This window comes from Trachypithecus francoisi, unplaced genomic scaffold, assembly GCF_009764315.1.
Source record: "Trachypithecus francoisi isolate TF-2019V2 unplaced genomic scaffold, Tfra_2.0 Lachesis_group1, whole genome shotgun sequence".
NCBI lineage: Eukaryota > Metazoa > Chordata > Mammalia > Primates > Cercopithecidae > Trachypithecus > Trachypithecus francoisi.
The window spans coordinates 46581615-46600687 of record NW_022681454.1 but is presented as its reverse complement, the minus strand read 5'-3'; the positions used below and the strand labels follow the sequence as shown (position 1 = coordinate 46600687).

Sequence of the window (19073 nt, the reverse complement as noted above, 5' to 3'; positions counted from 1 at the left end):
CCTGCCACTGCACTCCAGTCGGGGCGACAGAGCGAGACTCCGCCTCAAAAAAAAAAAAAGAAGTGTCACCTAGCTATACTTTCAACAATTGATTATTATGCCATGAATTAGGGTGGTAGCAAGGGGATGCAAAGGGTTAGATAAAAAGCAAGGAAAATTATGGAACCTAAATCAATAGAACACGCTGACTGATCGAACATGAGGGGATGGTGGAGGGTCCACGTTTACTCTTTGAGTACCATATTCCTATCATTTCACAGAATGCCTTCTCTCAGAGAGTCAGTCATGTATCTTTCATGATACTAGTAGAATATAAGATTTCCCCAAGTATATTCTACTTGGGGAACACTGGCTCTTTGCAAAAACTATTCCACAGTTTAAAAGTTTCAGAAATGCTGCATACAATAGCTGCCCTTTGGAAGGCCATGTTTTATTACACATACTACAGTGAGCAAGTCTATGGAAACCTACCCTCAAAGGCCAAGGAAGCTGAGAGGCCAAAGAAAAAGGCTAACAAATCCAGTTTCTCAGAAAGAAACATTTAATCCCCGTACCCTCACGTGAGAAAGTATTCTTATATAGCCAGTTTTTGTTGTTGTTGTTGTTGTTGTTGTTGTTGTTGTTTGGTGAAACATGTGCAGCTAGTCCTGTCTCAGACTCTCTTGCAAAACTTGTGACCACTGGGGAAGTCAGATAAACTTTTTTATGAGGGATTTTTCTATGCTATAGGCATTGTTTCTTGACCTTACTTCAGGAAGACAGTATCCAGTAGCCAAACATCAGTCATCACTGGCTACTATCCAGTAGCCAAACCAAGTCATCTTGGTTTTGCTCTAAGATGGCATTACTGTTGCCAAGTAGCAGGGTGTTTTCTATATTACATTAATAAATTAAAGGTGCTGAGAAGCCCTGAGGAAAAGAAAACTATTTAAATTTCTCAAAATTACTTCTCAAATGCAGTTTTGAATTAATGTATTTTATCATAGTATTGGGATGGGAAACACAGAGCCCATAACTTACCATAATCATAATGATTGGCACTGGTGCGAATTTAAATCACTAACACTTCCTAATAAGAGTAAATCTTCTGACCTTTAAACTTCACATAAGAGAAGGGATCTACCTTCTACTTACTTTTCTTTTTAACTTGTAGACTATTTGTAGGGCAGCTTCAGGTTTACAGAAAAATTGAGTGGAAAAGTATAGAGAATTCCCATATACCCTGCTCCCTCCCCACAGTTTCCCCTATTATTAATATCTTGCATTCATGTGGTACATTTGTTACAATTGATAAACCAATAACGATACATTATTAACTAAAATCCATAGTTTACATTAGGGTTCATTCTTTGTGTTGTACAGTTCTATGGGTTTTGACAAATCACTTTCAATTTTTTTCTTGCTCAGGAGTCAATTTTACATTTAGAAAACAACTGTGTTCACATCAACCAAAAGTAGATAAATTGGTCTCCTGAAAGTTTTTCCTAGTGGACAGAGCACTACTATTAGAATTCAATGGTACTTTGAACCAATTGTTATTAAGCTTGTAAAAGTACTGGTTTGCTTTTGCTTTTGTTTTGGACTGGCAACCTCCCACAACCAGCAAAATTATGTTCCTTTGTGGTTAAACATACTTTTATTCCAAATACAAAATATCTGCAGCAATAAAAACAGTTCCACACAACTTTTCAGTTCCTAATAGCATTTTTTTTTTTTAAAGTCTGAATGCAGTTCACAAATGATAATGGGGGAGGGAAGGTTTATTGTAAAATAATATCAAAGAAGATTAAGCCTCCTCCTCAGGTAGCAGCAGCTTAAAAAATCTAATTAGTGTATGTGTCTTTTGAACAACGATGCTAATAGAAAATGCCCTTTTCTTAGATCCCAGCAGAAGCTGGTGTGTGAGATAAAGAAAGTTATTCTTGCCAGACATCCTCAGGTTTATTCACACTTCAATCCATACACGTCTGTAGCAATTCCAATTTCCCTTATCCCAGAAGCATGAAAAAAGCATGAAGATACCACGGATTACATTTGAGTTTCGTCTGGAAATTCAACTTCCCACTCTGCAGCAATTCCTTCAACCTTTAATGGGGCTATTCTCACCTCTCACTGTAATTTGTCAGCATGGTGCTCAGAAGGCGGTCACTGAGGTAGGCTAAGAAGCAAAATACGAGCCAAAAATTGTGTAATTAAATTAAAGTTTAAAAATTTTTTTATAAACAGTTCTGCCATCACTACTTGCTAAAAATTTCTAATATTAAAGAGCTTATTTTTAAACATTTATATGAGAAGACTTTTTGAATCACCTAACTAGTTGGTGAATTCTGGGTCTGTCTAATCAAACAATAGTATAAGTAATAGTAATACATGATGATCGTATACAAACACTTAAAAGAGTAATAATCAGAATTCATACGAATTTGGTGTATTTAGTCTTACAATTTTAAGCCAAATACTTACCAGCAAAAATTTATATGTGCAGCTTATGTCTGGTCTAAAAATCTGCTGGATTTTCAAATCATTGACAAAAAATATTTTCTTAGACTATCCTAAACATGCTATTTCACCTATATTGCAATGTTATATTCAACAAGGAAACAGGAAAATAAAAATCTGATCTTGAAAATTGTGCAAATTCATGAAAATAGAGCAATGATAATAATAGTTAAATTCAACATATGCCTTATATGAGTGCAAGATAATTAAAAAAACTTTAAGATAATGCATAAATACTTTCAAAGCTTACTGGAAATATGCATAGGCCAGTCTGTGTGACCTGACCAGATCACATGGCCTCTTCATGTACCAATTTAGGCATTGACATAATAGGGATAATAATATTCACTTCACAGACTTTTTATGAGAAACAAATTAGATAATGTATGTGACAGTGCCTAGCACAACCCTTAGCACATGATAGTCACTCAATAGATATTGAACATTCTGATTGCAGTGAGAGATGTAACCCACACTTAGATTAAAATTACCTGGCAACGTTGTAAGCTATGAACATTGTCCAATGGCCCAGAAGCATTCATTTTCTGTTGTTTGATAATGTTCTTAAAGTGCATATTCAAAAGGAGATGCAGTTCATCATATGCTACTTGGCAGCGCTGAAGCAGCACTATAGAACTAATAATAAACTTGAAGAAATTTGAGCCTACCTGCCCATCTACACCCGAGATACTATTCAGGACATCAGTGATTCTTACTGGAAATTTCCCAGATAAAATTCAGGTACTTGGTCATCAAATATTCAGAGATATAGTCTTTCACAAGAAATATATAACAAAATTTTTTTTAAATAATTAAGCAAAAACAGTGTCACTGTTAGAGCTGTGTGACATTCTTTTCATTTAATTAAAATTAATCCAACCAGCAAATCACTGAGTAGCATATCAGTATAAAACTCTATGCTAGAGATTAGAAAATGAAATCTGAGAAATGGTCCCCATCGAAAAGGAATTTGTGACCTTATTGTTAGAGTGGACCACTTGAAAGAAAAAAAAAAATCTACAAATGAATCCCTACATGCAGAACAAAAAAAAAAAAAAAAAATGAAGTCTCCATTTGAAAAGGAAAAACCTCAACACAGTCATGCAAGTAGAAAATATGGATCTCAAATCCTGTATTTACCTTGGGAAGCAGCATAGTCAAATAAAAATGGAAACTTTAGTCTCAGTTCCACTGTGACTATGACTACCCATGAGATGTTGGGCAGATAGTGGCTCTCTCGATATGTTTCTTTGGCTAAAATGTATCAGGTCTAAATAACATGATAATTATGGTTCTATAACAAAATGGAAAAGAGAGTCTTCAGATGACTCAATGAATAGAATTTAGACAGAGATTTCATAAAAATAGACTTAACAATGACGGAAAACATATCTTGTTTGGATGAGAGTAAACAGAACACTTTCCTAGTTAAAACAAGTAGGAAAGCAGTGGAATATCTTCAACTAGACTGACTTCTATGCAAAATTCACAAACCAAACATTTACATTGCAAATGAAAATGTAAGGCAATGAGAATAGGATTCACTGCTGAAGTTAGTTCTGGCTTTTTGAGTCATTTAGTAAATACTACCTTATGATAAGTCATAGCCACTATCATTTTTATCATTATTATCACAAAGGTCATCATTAATATCATCATTTTTTAGCTATTATCTATTGAAAACATCCTCTGCGCCATCACTAGCTGATGATTTACAGACATTTGCTCTAGTCACACAGCATTTCTTCATCATTATCTCTAACATCTATCAACCATCCACAGTGTGCCTGGGCCCATGTTACAATATAATCCTCACTACTATATCATAAGGTAGGTAGAGTTATTGTCCTTATTTTATATACAAGAAAACTGAGATTTAGAGAGAGTTTAAGTCATTTGTTCTGGATCACAAACGACTGCCATGAGTCAGTATTGATATCTGTGCATATCTAACTGAAATTTCTACTTTCAGAGAGGTTAAGAAAACAAATGCGGCCGGGCGCGGTGGCTCAAGCCTGTAATCCCAGCACTTTGGGAGGCCGAGGCGGGCGGATCACGAGGTCAGGAGATCGAGACCATCCTGGCGAACACTGTGAAACCCCGTCTCTACTAAAAAATACAAAAAACTAGCCGGGCGAGGTGGCGGGCGTCTGTAGTCCCAGCTACTCGGGAGGCTGAGGCAGGAGAATGGCGTGAACCCGGGAGGCGGAGCTTGCAGTGAGCTGAGATCCGGCCACTGCACTCCAGCCCCGGCGACAGAGCAAGACTCCGTCTCAAAAAAAAAAAAAAAAAAAAAAAAAAGAAAACAAATGCGAGTGAACTCAATGATAAAGTGGCAAGATGGCTGAATAGGAACAGTTCCAGTCTGTAGCTCCCAGTGAGATCAATACAGAAGGCGGGTGATTTCTGCATTCCAACTGAGGTACATGGCTCATCTCATTGGGATTGGTTACACAGTGGGTGCAGCCCATGAAGGGCAAACCGAAGCAGGGTGGGGCATCGTCTCACTTGGGAAGCACAAAGGGTTGGAGAACTCTTTCTGATAGCCAAGAGAAGCCATAAGAGACCATGCCATGAGGAACGATGCATTCCAGCACAGATACTATGCATTTCCCAGTCTTCGCAACCCACAGACCAGGAGATTCCCTCAGGTGCCTATGCCACCAGGGCCCTGGGTTTCAAGCACAAAGTTGGGTAGCCATTTGGACAGACATCAAGCTAGCTGCAGGAGTTTTTTTTCATACGCCAGTGCTGCCTGGAATGACAGTGAGACAGAACCATTCACTCTCCTGGAAAGGGGGCTGAAGCCAGGGAGCCAAGTGGTCTAGCTCAGGGGATCCCACCCCCATGGAGCCCAGCAAGCTAAGATCCACCAGCTTGAAATTCTCGCTGCCAGCAGAGCAGTCTGAAGTAGACCTGGGATGCTAGAGTTTGGTGAAGGGAGGGGTGTCCACCATTACTGAGGCTTGAGTAGGCAGTTTTTCCCTCACAGTGTAAACAAAGCCACCGGGAAGTTCGAACTGGGTAGCGTTCAAACAGCTCAGCAAAGCCAGACAGCCTCTCTAGATTCCTCCTCTCTGGGCAGGGCATCTCTGAAAAAAATGCAGCAGCCACAGTCAAGGGCTTGTAGATAAAACTCCCATCTCCCTGGGACAGAGCACCTGGGGGAAGGGGTGGCTGTGGGCACAGCTTCAGCAGACATAAACTTTCCTGCCTGCTGGTTCTGAAGAGAGCAGCAGATCTCCCAGCACCGCACTCCAGCTCTGCTAAGAAGCAGACTGCCTCCTCAAGTGGATCCCTGAACCCCATGCCTCCTGACTGGGAAACACCTCCCAGCAGGGTTGACAATCACCTCATACAGGAGAGCTCTGGCTGGCATCTGGCAGGTTCCACTCTGGGATGAAGCTTCCAGAGGAAGGAACACAGGCAGCAACCTTTGCGGTTCAGAAGCCTCCACTGGTGATACCCAGGCAAACAGGGCCTGGAGTGGACCTCCGGCAAACTCCAGCAGACCTGCAGCAGAGGGGCCTGGCTGATAGAAGGAAAACTAACAAACAGAAAGGAATAGCATCAACATCAACAAAAAGGATGCCTAGACACAGAAACCCCATCCGAAAGTCACCAACATCAAAGACCAAAGGGAGATAAATCCACAAAGATGAGGAAAAACCAGTGCAAAAAGGCTGAAAATTCCAAAAACCAGAACACCTCTTCTCCTCCAAAGGATCACAACTCCTCACCAGCAAGGGAACAAAACGGGACGGAGAATGAGTTTGATGAATGGACAGAAGTAGGCTTCAGAAGGTGGGTAATAACCAACTCCTCCTAGCTAAGGGAGCTTGTTCCAACCCAATGAGAGGAAGTTAAGAACCTTGAAAAAACGTTAAAGGAATTCCTAACTAGAATAACCAGTTTAGAGAAGAACATAAATGACCTAATGGAGCTGAAAAACACAGTACGAGAACTTCCTGAAGCATACACAAGTATCAATAGCCGAATCAATCAAGCGGAAGACAGGATATCAGAGATTGAACATCAACCTAATGAAATAAAGTGTGAAGACAAGATTATAGAAAAAAGAATGAAAAGGAATGAATAGAGCCTCCAAGAAATATGGGACTATGTGCAAAGGCCAAACATACGTTTGATTGGTGTACCTGAAACTGACGGGGAGAATGGAACCAAGTTGGAAAACACTCTTCAGGATATTACCCAGGAGAACTTCCCCAGCAAGACAGGCCAGCATTCAAATTCAGGAAATGCAGACAACACCACAAAGCAACCCCAAGACACATAATCGTCAGATTCAGCATGGTTGAAATGAAGGAAAAAACGTTAAGGGCAACCAAAGAGGAAGGTCAGATTACCCACAAAGGGAAGCCTATCAGACTAACAGTGATCTCTCTGCAGAAACCCTACAAGCCAGAAGAGAGTAGGGGCCAATATTCAACATTCTTTTTTTTTTTTTTTTTTGAGACGGAGTCTCGCTCTGCTGCCCAGGCTGGAGTGCTGTGGCCAGATCTCAGCTCACTGCAAGCTCCGCCTCCCGGGTTCACGCCATTCTCCTGCCTCAGCCTCCCGAGTAGCTGGGACTACAGGCGCCCGCCACCTCGCCTGGCTAATTTTTTTGTATTTTTTAGTAGAGACGGGGTTTCACCGTGTTAGCCAGGATGGTCTCGATCTCCTGACCTCGCGATCCGCCCATCTCGGCCTCCCAAAGTGCTGGGATTACAGGCTTGAGCCACCGCACCCAGCCTCAACATTCTTAAAGAAAAGAATTTTAAACTCAGAATCTCATATCCAGCCAAACTAAGCTTCATAAGTGAAGGAGAAATAAAATCCTTTACAGACAAGCAAATGCCAAGAGATTTTGTTACCACCAGGCCTGCCTCACAAGAGTTTCTGAAGGAAGCACTAAATGTGGAAAGGAACAACTGGTACCAGCCACTGCAAAAACATATCAAATTGTAAAGACCGTCAACACTATGAAGAAACTGCATCAACTAATGGACAAAGTTACAAGCTAGCATCATAATGACAGGATCAAATTCACACATAACAATATTAACCTTAAATGTAAGTGGGTTAAATGCCTCAATTAAAAGACACAGACTGCAAATTGGAAAAAGAGTCAAGACCCATCAGTGTGTTGTATTCAGGAGACCCATTTCACATGCAAAGACATACATAGGCTCAAAATAAAGGAATGGAAGAATATATACCATGCAAATGGAAAGCAAAAAAGATATATGCACCCAATACAGGAGCACCCAGATTCATAAAGCAAGTTCTTAGAGACTTACAAAGAGACTTAGATTCCCACACAATAACAGTGGGAGACTTTAACACCCGACTTTCAATATTAGACAGATCAATGAGACAGAAGGTTAACAAGGATATTCAGGACTTGAACTCAGCTCTGGACCAAGCAGACCTAATAGACATCTACAGAACTCTCCACCCCCAAATCAACAGAATATACATTCTTCTCAGCACCACATGATACTTATTCTAAAACTGACCACATAATTGTAAGTAAAACACTCCTCAGCAAATGCAAAAGAATGGAAATCATAACAAACAATCTCTCAGACCACAGTGCAATCAAATTAGAACTCAGGATTAAGAAACTCACTCAAGGGCAGGTGTGGTGGCTCACGCCAGTAATCCCAGCACTTTGGGAGGCTGAGGCAGGCAGATCATGAGGTCAGGAGATTGAGACCATCTTAGTCAACATGGTGAAACCCTGTCTCTACTAAAATACAAAAAATTAGCTGGACGTGGTGGTATGTGCCTGTAATCCCAGCTACTTGGGAGGTTGAGGCAGGGGAATCTCTTGAACCTGGAAGGCAGAGGTTGCAGTTGTAATGAGCTGAGATCACGCCACTGCACTCCAGACTGACAACAGAGTAAGATTCCATCCAAAAAAAAAAAGAAAAGAAAAGAAAGAAAAAAGGAAAGAATGGAAGAAAGAAACTCACTCAAAACTGCACAACTACATGGAAACTGAACAACCTGCTCCTGAATGACTACTGGGTAAATAACAAAATTAAGGCAGAAATAAATAAGTTCTTCAAAACCAACAAGAACGAAGACACAACATACCAGAATCTCTGGGACACAGCTAAAGCAGTGTTTAGAGGGAAATTTATAGCACTAAATGCCCACATCAGAAGGTGTGAAAGATCTAAAACCAATACCCTAACATCACAATTAAAAGAACTAGAGAAGCAAGAACAAACAAATTCAAAAGGTAGCGGAAGACAAGAAATAACTGACTACTTTAAATTTCACATGGAACCAAAAAAGAACTAGTATAGCCAAGACGATCTTAAGCAAAAAGAACAATGCTGAAGGCATCACACTACCTGACTTCAAACTATATTACAAGCCTACAGTAAACCAAACAGCATGGTACTGGTACCAAAACAGATATATAGACCAATGGAACAGAACAGAGGCCTCAGAAATAATGCCACACATCTACAACCATCTGAGTTTTGACAAACCTCACAAAAACAAGCAAAGGGGAAAGGATTCCCTGCTTAATAAATGGTGTTGGGAAAACTGGCTAGTCGCATGCAGAAGACTGAAACTAGACCCCTTCCTTACACCTTACACAAAAATTAGCTCAAGATGGATTAAAGACTTAAACGTAAGACCTAAAACCATAAAAACCTTAGAAGAAAACCTAGGCAATACCATTCAGGACATAGACATGGACAAAGACTTCATGACTAGAACACCAAAAGCAATGGCAACAAAAGCCAAAATTGACAAATGGGATCTAATTAAACAAAGAGCTTCTGCACAGCAAAATAAACTATCATTAGAGTGAACAGGCAACCCACAATTTTTACAATGTATCCATCTGACAAAGGACTAATATCCAGAATCTACAAGGAACTTAAACAAATTTACAAGAAAAAACAACCCCATCAAAAATTGGGTGAAAGATATGAACAGACACTTCTGAAAATACATTTATGCAGCCAACAAACATATGATAAAAAGCTCATCATTACTGGTCATTAGAGAAATGCAGATCAAAACCACAATGAGATACTGTCTCAAGCCACTTAGAATGGTGATCATTAAAAAGTCAAGAAACAACAGATGCTGGAGAGGATGAGGAGAAATAGGAATGCTTTTACACTGTTGATGGCAGTGTAAATTAGTTCAACCATTGTGGAAGGCAGTGTGGCAATTCCTTAAGGATCTAGAACCAGAAATACCATTTGACCCAGCAATCCCATTATTGAGTATATATCCAAAGGGTTATAAATCATTCTACTATAAAGACACATGCACACGTATGTTTATTGCAGCACTATTCACAATAGCAAAGACTTGGAACCAACGCAAATGCCCATCAATAATAGACTGGATAAAGAAAATGTGGCACATACACACCATGGAATACTATGCAGCCATAAAAAAGGATGAGCTCATGTCCTTTGCAGGGATGTGGATGAAGCTGGAAACCATTATTCTGAGCAAACTAACACAGGAACAGAAAACCAAACACCTCATGTTCTCACCCATAAGTGGGAGTTGAACAATGAGAATACATGGACACAGGGAGGAGAACATCACACACCAGGGCCTGTTAGGGGTCGGGGGCTGGGGAGAGAGAACATTGGGAGAAATACCTAATGTAGATGATGGGTTGATGGGTGCAGCAAACCTCCATGGCACATGTATACCTATATAACAAATCTGTACATTCTGCACATGCATCCCAGAACTTAAAGCATAATAAAAAATAAAAAAATAAAAAAGATGTATCCCTCATTAGAAGGTCTTTGCACACACTCAGAACGGGAGCACTAAATGACTATCCAATCATTATTGTCCTGTGTGGAGACTATGGAAAATTGGCAGTCAGAGCAGCTATAACCTTGTAAGCTGAAGCAGAGAAATCCCCAAAAAGAAAAGGCAGAAGAAGCCCTTCAAGGATGTGGCATACACAGCTTTTATAAAAATGTGACATGACTGTGAACTGCTGAGAAACAGCAGCTAATAGGACACCTGATGTTCCACTTTAAGCAACATGACTGCTCTTTTTTGAGCACAGGCTTTTTAGGCCGACTGTGAATTTAAGAGACAAATTCTCAGTCTCTTCAAATAACTACAGTCCCTAAACTGAAAACCCAATTCATATATACAATGTAGAAGGAATATTGGTAGTAGTCTTTTCAACTACTGATGTACACTTTGATTGAAGACGTCATCTATGGAAATGAAATACAACGATATTATGAATGCATGCGTACATACACAAACAAGCACATGTGTTCATCCAGTCATCAAATATTCATTGAATTCATCTGCTCTACATGATCAAGACAAAAATGTGTTCAGACATTGCTTCTGCTCTTTCATGGAGCTCAATGATTTTTAGACACAGACATGAATGATTATAATGCGAGGGTTTTTTTTTAATTGCTAAATCATTATGGTGATCAGAATAAAGCAATGAACACTTGGAAAAAAGAGATTATTTCTATCTGGGGTGATCAGAGTGCTCAGAAATGCGTGCACACACACACATACACACACATATCATAGTCAGCAATATATTTTGTGAGAAATGTCTAGGAATACAAAAGGAACCAGCCAGTGGTAATGAAGCGATTGTTAACCAAAGATCTACAACACAAATAGAAAAATGAGTCAGGTTACTCACTACCACAAGTAACACCAAGAACTTGCAACAGCTTACAGTGATTAATTTGGGATAGACAAACCAAAAGTGAAGTTCAACTACCAAAACTTATCAAAATTAAATGAAGGGCCAGGTGCAGTGGCTCACATCTGTAATCCCAGCACTTTGGGGTGCCAAGGTGGGCAGATAGCTTGAGCCCAGGAGTACAAGACAAGTCTGGACAACATGACAAAACCTCGTCTCTACAAAAAATACAAATATTAACTGGGCATGGTGGCATGCACCTGTGGTCTCAGCTACTTGGGAGGTAGGGATGAGAGAATCACTTGAGCCCAGGAGGTCAAGGCTGTAGTGAGACATAAGCATTCCACTGCACTCCAGCTGGGATGACAGAGTGAGGTTCACTCTAAAAAAAAATTAAATGGAAAGAAGATTCTGTTTCCAATAAATATAGCAGTTCAATAGAAAACACTCTCTCAATCGATAAAGCAAGTACCTCCTTCCCTTATGTGTGAACCTCATACAACTTTCTGTAATGAACTCTGTGAACTCATTGTTATTTTAATGAAGTAGACATGACAAATTAATTCTCTCAGTTCCACAAGTTTAACACTAAATAACTGAGTGTCTACTAGGTGCCAAGCATTGTGCTATGGTCTTTAACATTTATTTACCTATTCTGGGTATTATCCCATTCTACCATTAAATATTATTCACACTCAGTTTGTAGGAAAAATTGAGATATGCCAACTCAAACTTCAGCAATCATTCAATAACATCACTTGCTTCTAACATAAAGGAAGTTATTCCATTTTTCCCCTTATGAGATCATCTTAAGGCTTATCTTTGAGTTTAGTAAGATACTACGAAATAATAAACAGCACCTACCTTTTCTTCTCCCCATTTAAAAGCTTGTCAGAATATACTCCAGAATAGCAAAAACAAAACATAGCTAAGTGAATAACATGCTGGTGATTCTGATTTTTAATAGATGGAAATGTAGACATTATGAAATGAAGGCCAAAGACTGAGTAAACACTGTAAAACCCATAAAAAGTTTCCTAAAATCTGGAGACTCCATTCACTGTATTAAGACATCACAAGAAAGAAACTGTGAATTATAGACGGTTCAAAATTTACGTCAAAATAACACATTGAAGTTGGTTGTTGAATAAAGGTTATAGCCTCCGCTTAGACTGAGAGCTTGCTGAAATCACGTCTCAGACATAACATCCTCCCTGATAGTTAACATTGTGCTTGCTAGAAAAATAGGAAGAAATCATATTTATTAAAGATGTTTATAATTAATAATATCCATTCTATGATAGTTGCCTACGTTTTTCTAGCATTAGACATGAGAAACAACCATTCACTTTCCCAAAGCTAAATCGAGTCTCTTAAATAAATATTTTGAAGATGAACACATTCTGCCACGTCTTTTGAAAATAAAGAAAATAATTCAAATTCAATTTAACCTATTTCTACATTCCTATATGAAACCACTAAAGAGAAATTTATTCCAGTCTGAATTTTGCAACCACAGAAGACAAACCCCTGTGGGGAAGTGTCCCAATGGATCCCTCCTGGCCCTTGTTGGGCATCTCTACTGCAGAGTAGCCCATCAGAGTCAGTGTGAAGCACAATGGCTTTATAAGCAGGCAGCCATTTCCAAGGCTGAGTGTGCAACATGTCATTCATAAGTAAAGCCCTCAGGCTCATCCAAATTCTACAGCAGCCAGTCATTCCCTATGAGGTCGCTATCTTAAGGAGATTAAAGAAGTCTTTTATGAAGTCTTGCCACTTCTTAAGACTGTCATTGTCTCATCAGATTAACACTAGCTCTCTGATGTAAGAGACATCCAGATTCTCTGCGGTTTAAGGCAATTCTTTTGCAGGAATCTCTGAGGACAGGTGGCCACAGCTGTAGCAGCTTCCAGTAGAGCTCTATTGCCCAACTACCAGAAGACCTGGACTTCCAGAAGAAAAGGTGATTCTCATGATTCTCCCAAGTCCTGCAGAGAAGCTGACTTGGCAATGATAATGGCACTTCTACTGTGCCTCTGCAGTCAGGAGTTTCCCAGTCCAGCTGCAGGCCTTGGTGAAGGAGGAAAAGAGCCAAAGGGGCTGGATAATCTCAAATCCTACTTTGGAGTGGGGAATATCTCCCTCATTAGAGTGTAAGTTTCATGAGAGCAGGAACTTTTCTATTTATGTCTATATCCACCACACCTAGAATAGTTCATAGTAAAACTTCAATGCATTTTTGTTGAATCAAAGAATACTGAATGAATCGGTGAATCACTAAAGCAGTCAAGTATGAACAATATTAGGAATAAACATTTTTAAGTCTCTCAGCTCCTGCTCTTCCTCCTCTATATCTATTCTCAGAGCAGCTGTATTCGGGTTCTCTAGAGGGACAGAACTAATGGAATAGATAGATAGATAGATAGATAGATAGATAGATAGATAGATAAAGGGGAGTTTATTAAGTATTAACTCACACGATCACAAGGTCCCACAATAGGCCGTCTGCAGGCTGAGGAGGAAGGACAGCCAGTCCGAGTTCAAAAACTGAAGAACTTGGAGTCCAATGTTTGGGGGCAGGAAGCATCCAGCATGAGAGAAAGATGTAGGCTGGAAGGCTAGGCCAGTCTCTCCTTTCACATTTTTCTGCCTGCTTATATTCTAGCTGCTCTGGCAGCTGATTAGATGGTGCCCACCCAGATTAAGAGTGGGTCTGCCTTCCAGTCCACTGACTCAAATGTTAATCTCCTTTGGCAACACCCTCACAGACACACCCAGGATCAATACTTTGTATCCTTCAATCCAATCAAGTTGATGGTCAGTAGCAATCATCACAGCAGCCATGTGATAACTTATACTACATCACGTCTCTTCCCTATGTAATATCCCACAATAGCTGACAACACACTGGGAATAAAATGCAAATTCCGTATCATAGCCTGCCAGGCCCCACATGATCCAATTCCTAGCTCCTTCTCTGACCTCATTCATTCCCTACCTTTCTTTCCCTCACTGGCCTCTTTGTAGTTTCTCAGACAAGTCAAGAATGCTTCCACCTCGTGCCTTTTGCACTTGCTGTTTCTCCTGTCTGCAATTCTCTTCCTTAATGTGTGCGTTATTCACACTTCAGTTCATTCGGAACTCACTGAACTCTGGAGAGGACTTTTTGACAAGCCTGTCTAAAATAGTACCCCACATCACCTCTATCTCTTACTCACTGGCTGTTCTTCTTCACAGCAATTACTCTTTTCTGACATATTAAATGTTGATGTGTTCATTTTCTGTCTCCCCCTCTAAAATGTGTGAGGATGAGGATGATGTTTTGTTTATCAGTGGATCCTCAGCACCCGGGCAAATGCCTGATATGTAATAGGAGTATATTATGTAAAAATTTGGTGAATGATTGAATGCAACAATCTTTCAAATTTGCTCTGACATCCTTGAAAATTCTACAAAGTGAAGATATCATTCAGTCACTGAGCAGTTATCTGGTACTGCTTTTGTACCTGGCACTGGATAGGCCTTGGGATAGGCACAGGAGACAGTCACATAAATCCCTCATGGACCCAGCCCTCAAGAAGACTAGGGTAGACTTTAAACATGTTCTGTGAATTGCCACAGGCAATATACAAACTGTAAAGAGAAATAAGGAGAAAACAGTTCTACCTGCAGGTGGGAAAGGCTTCATGGAAGAATTGAAATGTAGACCTGAAAGAACTTTCCATAAGGAAGTGGCGGCATATGCTCAAGGGAGCATGGAATAGTCTGGTGGGGTAAAGTGAGGAAATGCAGGTAAGTATGGTCACAGCACAAAAGCACAGGGCTTCAAGAGCAGCAGTGCATGTATGGTGAGAGCTAAGGCTTCATGGGAAAGTGAGAAACTGATTATTGTTTATTTCCCATGTTAATGATGTGGAACTTTATTCTGCAGCCTGATAAAACCTCCTTGAGGCCTGGCCTAGCAGGATCATTACTACTTTAAGGTCTGAAAGGGATGAAACATCCATATCCATCTGTGTGCATCACAACTTTACTACCAGCATTTCTATACTGCAGAAATCATTTTGCATGTGAATAATGCCTAAAAGGAAACACAAAAACAGGAAAACAATTTGATTCACTGGGAATTGGAGGTTTGGAGGTTTTCTTATTGTTACTTAACTTCCTTTCTGTTGGGAATAGGTCCCCAAAATCTGGCCATAAACTGGTCCCAAAACTGGTCATAAACAAAATCTCTGCAGCACTGTGACATGTTTGTGATGGCCATGACGTCCACACTGGAAGTTTGTGGGTTTACCGGAATGAGGGCAAGGAACACCTGGCCCACCCACGACGGAAAACCGCTTAAAGGCATTCTCAAACCACAAACAATAGCATGAGCCATCTGTACCTTAAGGAGGTGCTCCTGCTGCAGATAACTAGCCAGAGCCCATCCCTTTATTTCGGCCCATTCCTTTGTTTCCCGTAAGGAATACTTTTAGTTAATCTATAATCTACAGAAACAATGCTTATCACTGGCTTGCTGTCAATAAATACATGGGTAAATCTCTGTTCGAGGCTCTCAGCTCTGAAGGCTGTGAGACCCCTGATTTCCCACTCCACATCTCAATATTTGTGTGTGTCTTTAATTCCTCCAGCCCCACTGGGTGAGGGTCTCTCTGACTGAGCTGGTCTCAGCACTTTTCATTTCCTATGAAAACCTGGTTTTCAGCCAGGCGTGGTGGCTCACTCCTGTAATCCCAGCACTTTTGGGAGGCTGAGGAGGGTGGATCACCTGAAGTCAGAAGTTCGAGACCAGCCTGGCCAAACAGGGTGAAACACCCTCTAAAAAAATTAGCCAGGCATGGTGGCGGGTGCCTGTAATCCCAGCTACTCAGGAGGCTGAGGCAGGAGAATCACTTGAATCTGGGAGGCGGAGGTTGCAGTGGGCTGAGATCGCACCATTGCACTCCAGCCTGGGCGACAAGAGTGAAACTCTGTCTAAAAAAGCAACAACAACAATAACAAAACTGGTTTTCTCAGCCTCTGTCATATGTTGGACTATGGTCTCCAGGTTTACAGTTGCATCCCTCTTTGTAGGTCTGATTTCCCTGGCATCGACACTCCTCTGGAGACACAGTTTCACAATTATTTGTTGACTTTGCTTGGAGTAATTAAGCCCTAAATTCTGCCTTTGCACAAGTCTTAACACAGTGAATAGGTCAATTATAGATAAGGATTGCCACTGACAAACAAGCTTTTCTGACCATTTTAGCCCTGCCTTCAGGCCTTCTGGTTATCAGTTTTCCAATCACCAACCTTCAGGGCATTCATCTAGTCTACTTGCTTTCAATGATTTAAATAAAATTCTTTTTTCTTTTCCTCAAAACAATCTCACAGAGTCCAGTGTATAAAATCTGTAAAGCAATGTTTTATTAATGATAAATACATTATGCATGTTTAAATTTGTACCATTCTTTTATAGTGAAAGTGAAGAATGAGCACAATGTGGCTATTTTGATGAGCCAGATATTTTCAATCCTGACTTACGGGTGACAGTTGTGGTTCTGTCATTCCCAGAATAAAATTTGTTTCTGTATTTTTTGTTAGAATGCATTACAAAAAAAAAAAAAAATGGATCCAGTTCATACATCCTGCGTCTAAAAAAGAAAAAGAGAGACAGAGAGACCAAAGCAGATCTAAAAACTGTCTAATAGATGCCTCATTTGTAACAACCCTCAGTAGGTTGAGGTTGCAAACTCATTGTTCTAGACTCTAGAGTCAGGAGCCAAATCCAGTTCAGTTCACAGAGCATGTGTTTTCATTAGTGTCACTGTTTAACAATTGAAAGATTTCATTTAAGAATCTGGAGATCTGTCTTCTCTTGAAATCTCTGAGGATCTGGCAGTACTGGGGCCACATTCCAACCTAGTAACTGCTTTAGGCCTGAAAGAAGCTGTTTGCCCTTTCCAGATGGCCTTACACATGCATGGCTCCTCTTCACTACCCTTCTGTCCTTGTAACATGGAAGTTTGTGTTTCCCTAACTACATGCCCAAAGGCAATGGGAGACACTTTTTTGCCTTCTCTCTGGCTCCATCAACCCTAATCCAAACCACCATCAGGCTCTCCATGGACTGCTGAGGTAACCTCCTGGCTGCTCTCCCTGTGCAGGTCCCGGGCATATTAACCCTCAGATCCATCCTTGCCCTTCACTGACTCCTGGGACCTGCATTTTCAGACACTCATGTTAGCTGTCTCTCAACTGGCCTCTTCCAATGGAAGGCACTGCAGGATCTTGGAAGGCAGAAAAAAGGAAGAAGCCAAGGTATTCGTGTCCCTGCCTCTCTGACTTATGTGGTGTCTCTGGCAGGAGCAGCCTGTCTCCCCTGGCTCCACTCGTGGAGTCCTTACACAGGCTGTGTCTTCTGCCAGAACACACTTGCATCACTCAGGGTCCCAACAAGAAACAGATGGCATAGTTTAAAAGGATAATTCGAGGTGCATTTATTTACACAGAGACAGTTTACAAACATGTGGGTATAGAGGAATCACAGTGGATAGTGCTCAACACTCCTAGACCCAACACAGAATGAGTCCAGAAGAGTCATCCATTTTGTGAGGAGGGGGCACGTTCAGGCAAGAGATGCAGTCAACTGAGGCTAACTCTATGGGGAAGGAATGTGGGAATAAAACCCTTGACATTGTTTTTCCTCCCTCCTCAGGGTTTCTCTACAGTGGCACTATTGACATTTGGGGTCAATAATTTCTTGTATTGGAACAGAGCTATCCTGAGCACTGTAGAATGTTTAGCAAGAAACATCCCGGCCTCTGCCAGCTAGATGCCTCCTAGTTATGACAATGAAAAATGTCTCCAGATTCTGTCAAATGTCCCTGGGGTGCAAAACAACCCCTAGGTGAGGACCACTGAGATACAATCACCTGCTGTAGTCCATTTAGGTCAGCCTCCGAGCAGAGAGACGAATGGAGGGAGGTGGAAAGTGGATTTGGAGAGGCACAACTCCTTACCCCACACTGACCTGGCATTGATCCCACACTCAATCTTCAGATCTGAGGATTACCTGGAACCTTCTCAGAGCGCCCTGGCCTGGCCAGCCACACCACTTGTTAAATTAAGCTTTTACTTATTATTCTAATTGTACCCTATTGTTTTCCCTCAGACCTTATCACAGATTGTGATTATCTATTTTATGTGTCTGTTTATCTTTAATAGCTCTCTCACCTGTGGACCTAAAACCATTTGAGGATATGGGCTGTGACTGCTTATTCACCTAGACGCTAGCCCAGTGCCTGGTGTAAAGTGGGAGCGCAATAAACACACAGTGTGTAACTAAACTATGAATGAATGTATTCACTTCCAGCAACTATGGCAGTATATAGTCTTTGGGTTATTATCCAAAGATGGTCATAGATTTCTTTGAGAGTATGATCCTTTTTGATTCTCATCCTGCACCTCACATTCCTGTCATGGTGATTCTGCCGCTCACTAATGTTAGAGAACCTCTGTTTTTCTGTTTCTCAGGTGTGTCAGAGAACCAATGTTTTACTTTAATGTGACAGGCAGTGGAGAATAGTATTAAGAACAGGGATCCAGAGACAAATCCTTGGGTTCACATCACTGCTTCTTCTACTTTTGACTTGTTGTGTGACCTTGAGTGAGCTGTTTAACTCTCTGTGCTTTATTTTCCTCATCAGTAGAATAAGGATAATGAAACTACATATCTCATAAAATTAGTACAAATAGTAAATTGAGTTAAAAATTTTTAAGCACTTAGAAGATCCTCATTCTGCATAGTGTAAGAACTATGTAAGTGAATGTTAAATAAAATAAATGTAATCTCTGGCAAACATTAGGCTTCCTTTCCATAAAGACTTGTTCTTTT

At 40.6% G+C, this 19073-nt stretch overlaps 1 long non-coding RNA gene across 1 annotated transcript; it reads left to right on the top strand.

Moving 5' to 3' along the window:
* Positions 1-4804: 4804 nt before the first annotated feature.
* On the top strand, positions 4805-18503 carry LOC117085361. The gene is made up of 3 exons (XR_004437924.1): positions 4805-4921; positions 17344-17497; positions 18404-18503. It is a non-coding gene; the product is annotated as an uncharacterized LOC117085361 (long non-coding RNA).
* The last annotated feature ends 570 nt before the right edge of the window (positions 18504-19073 follow it).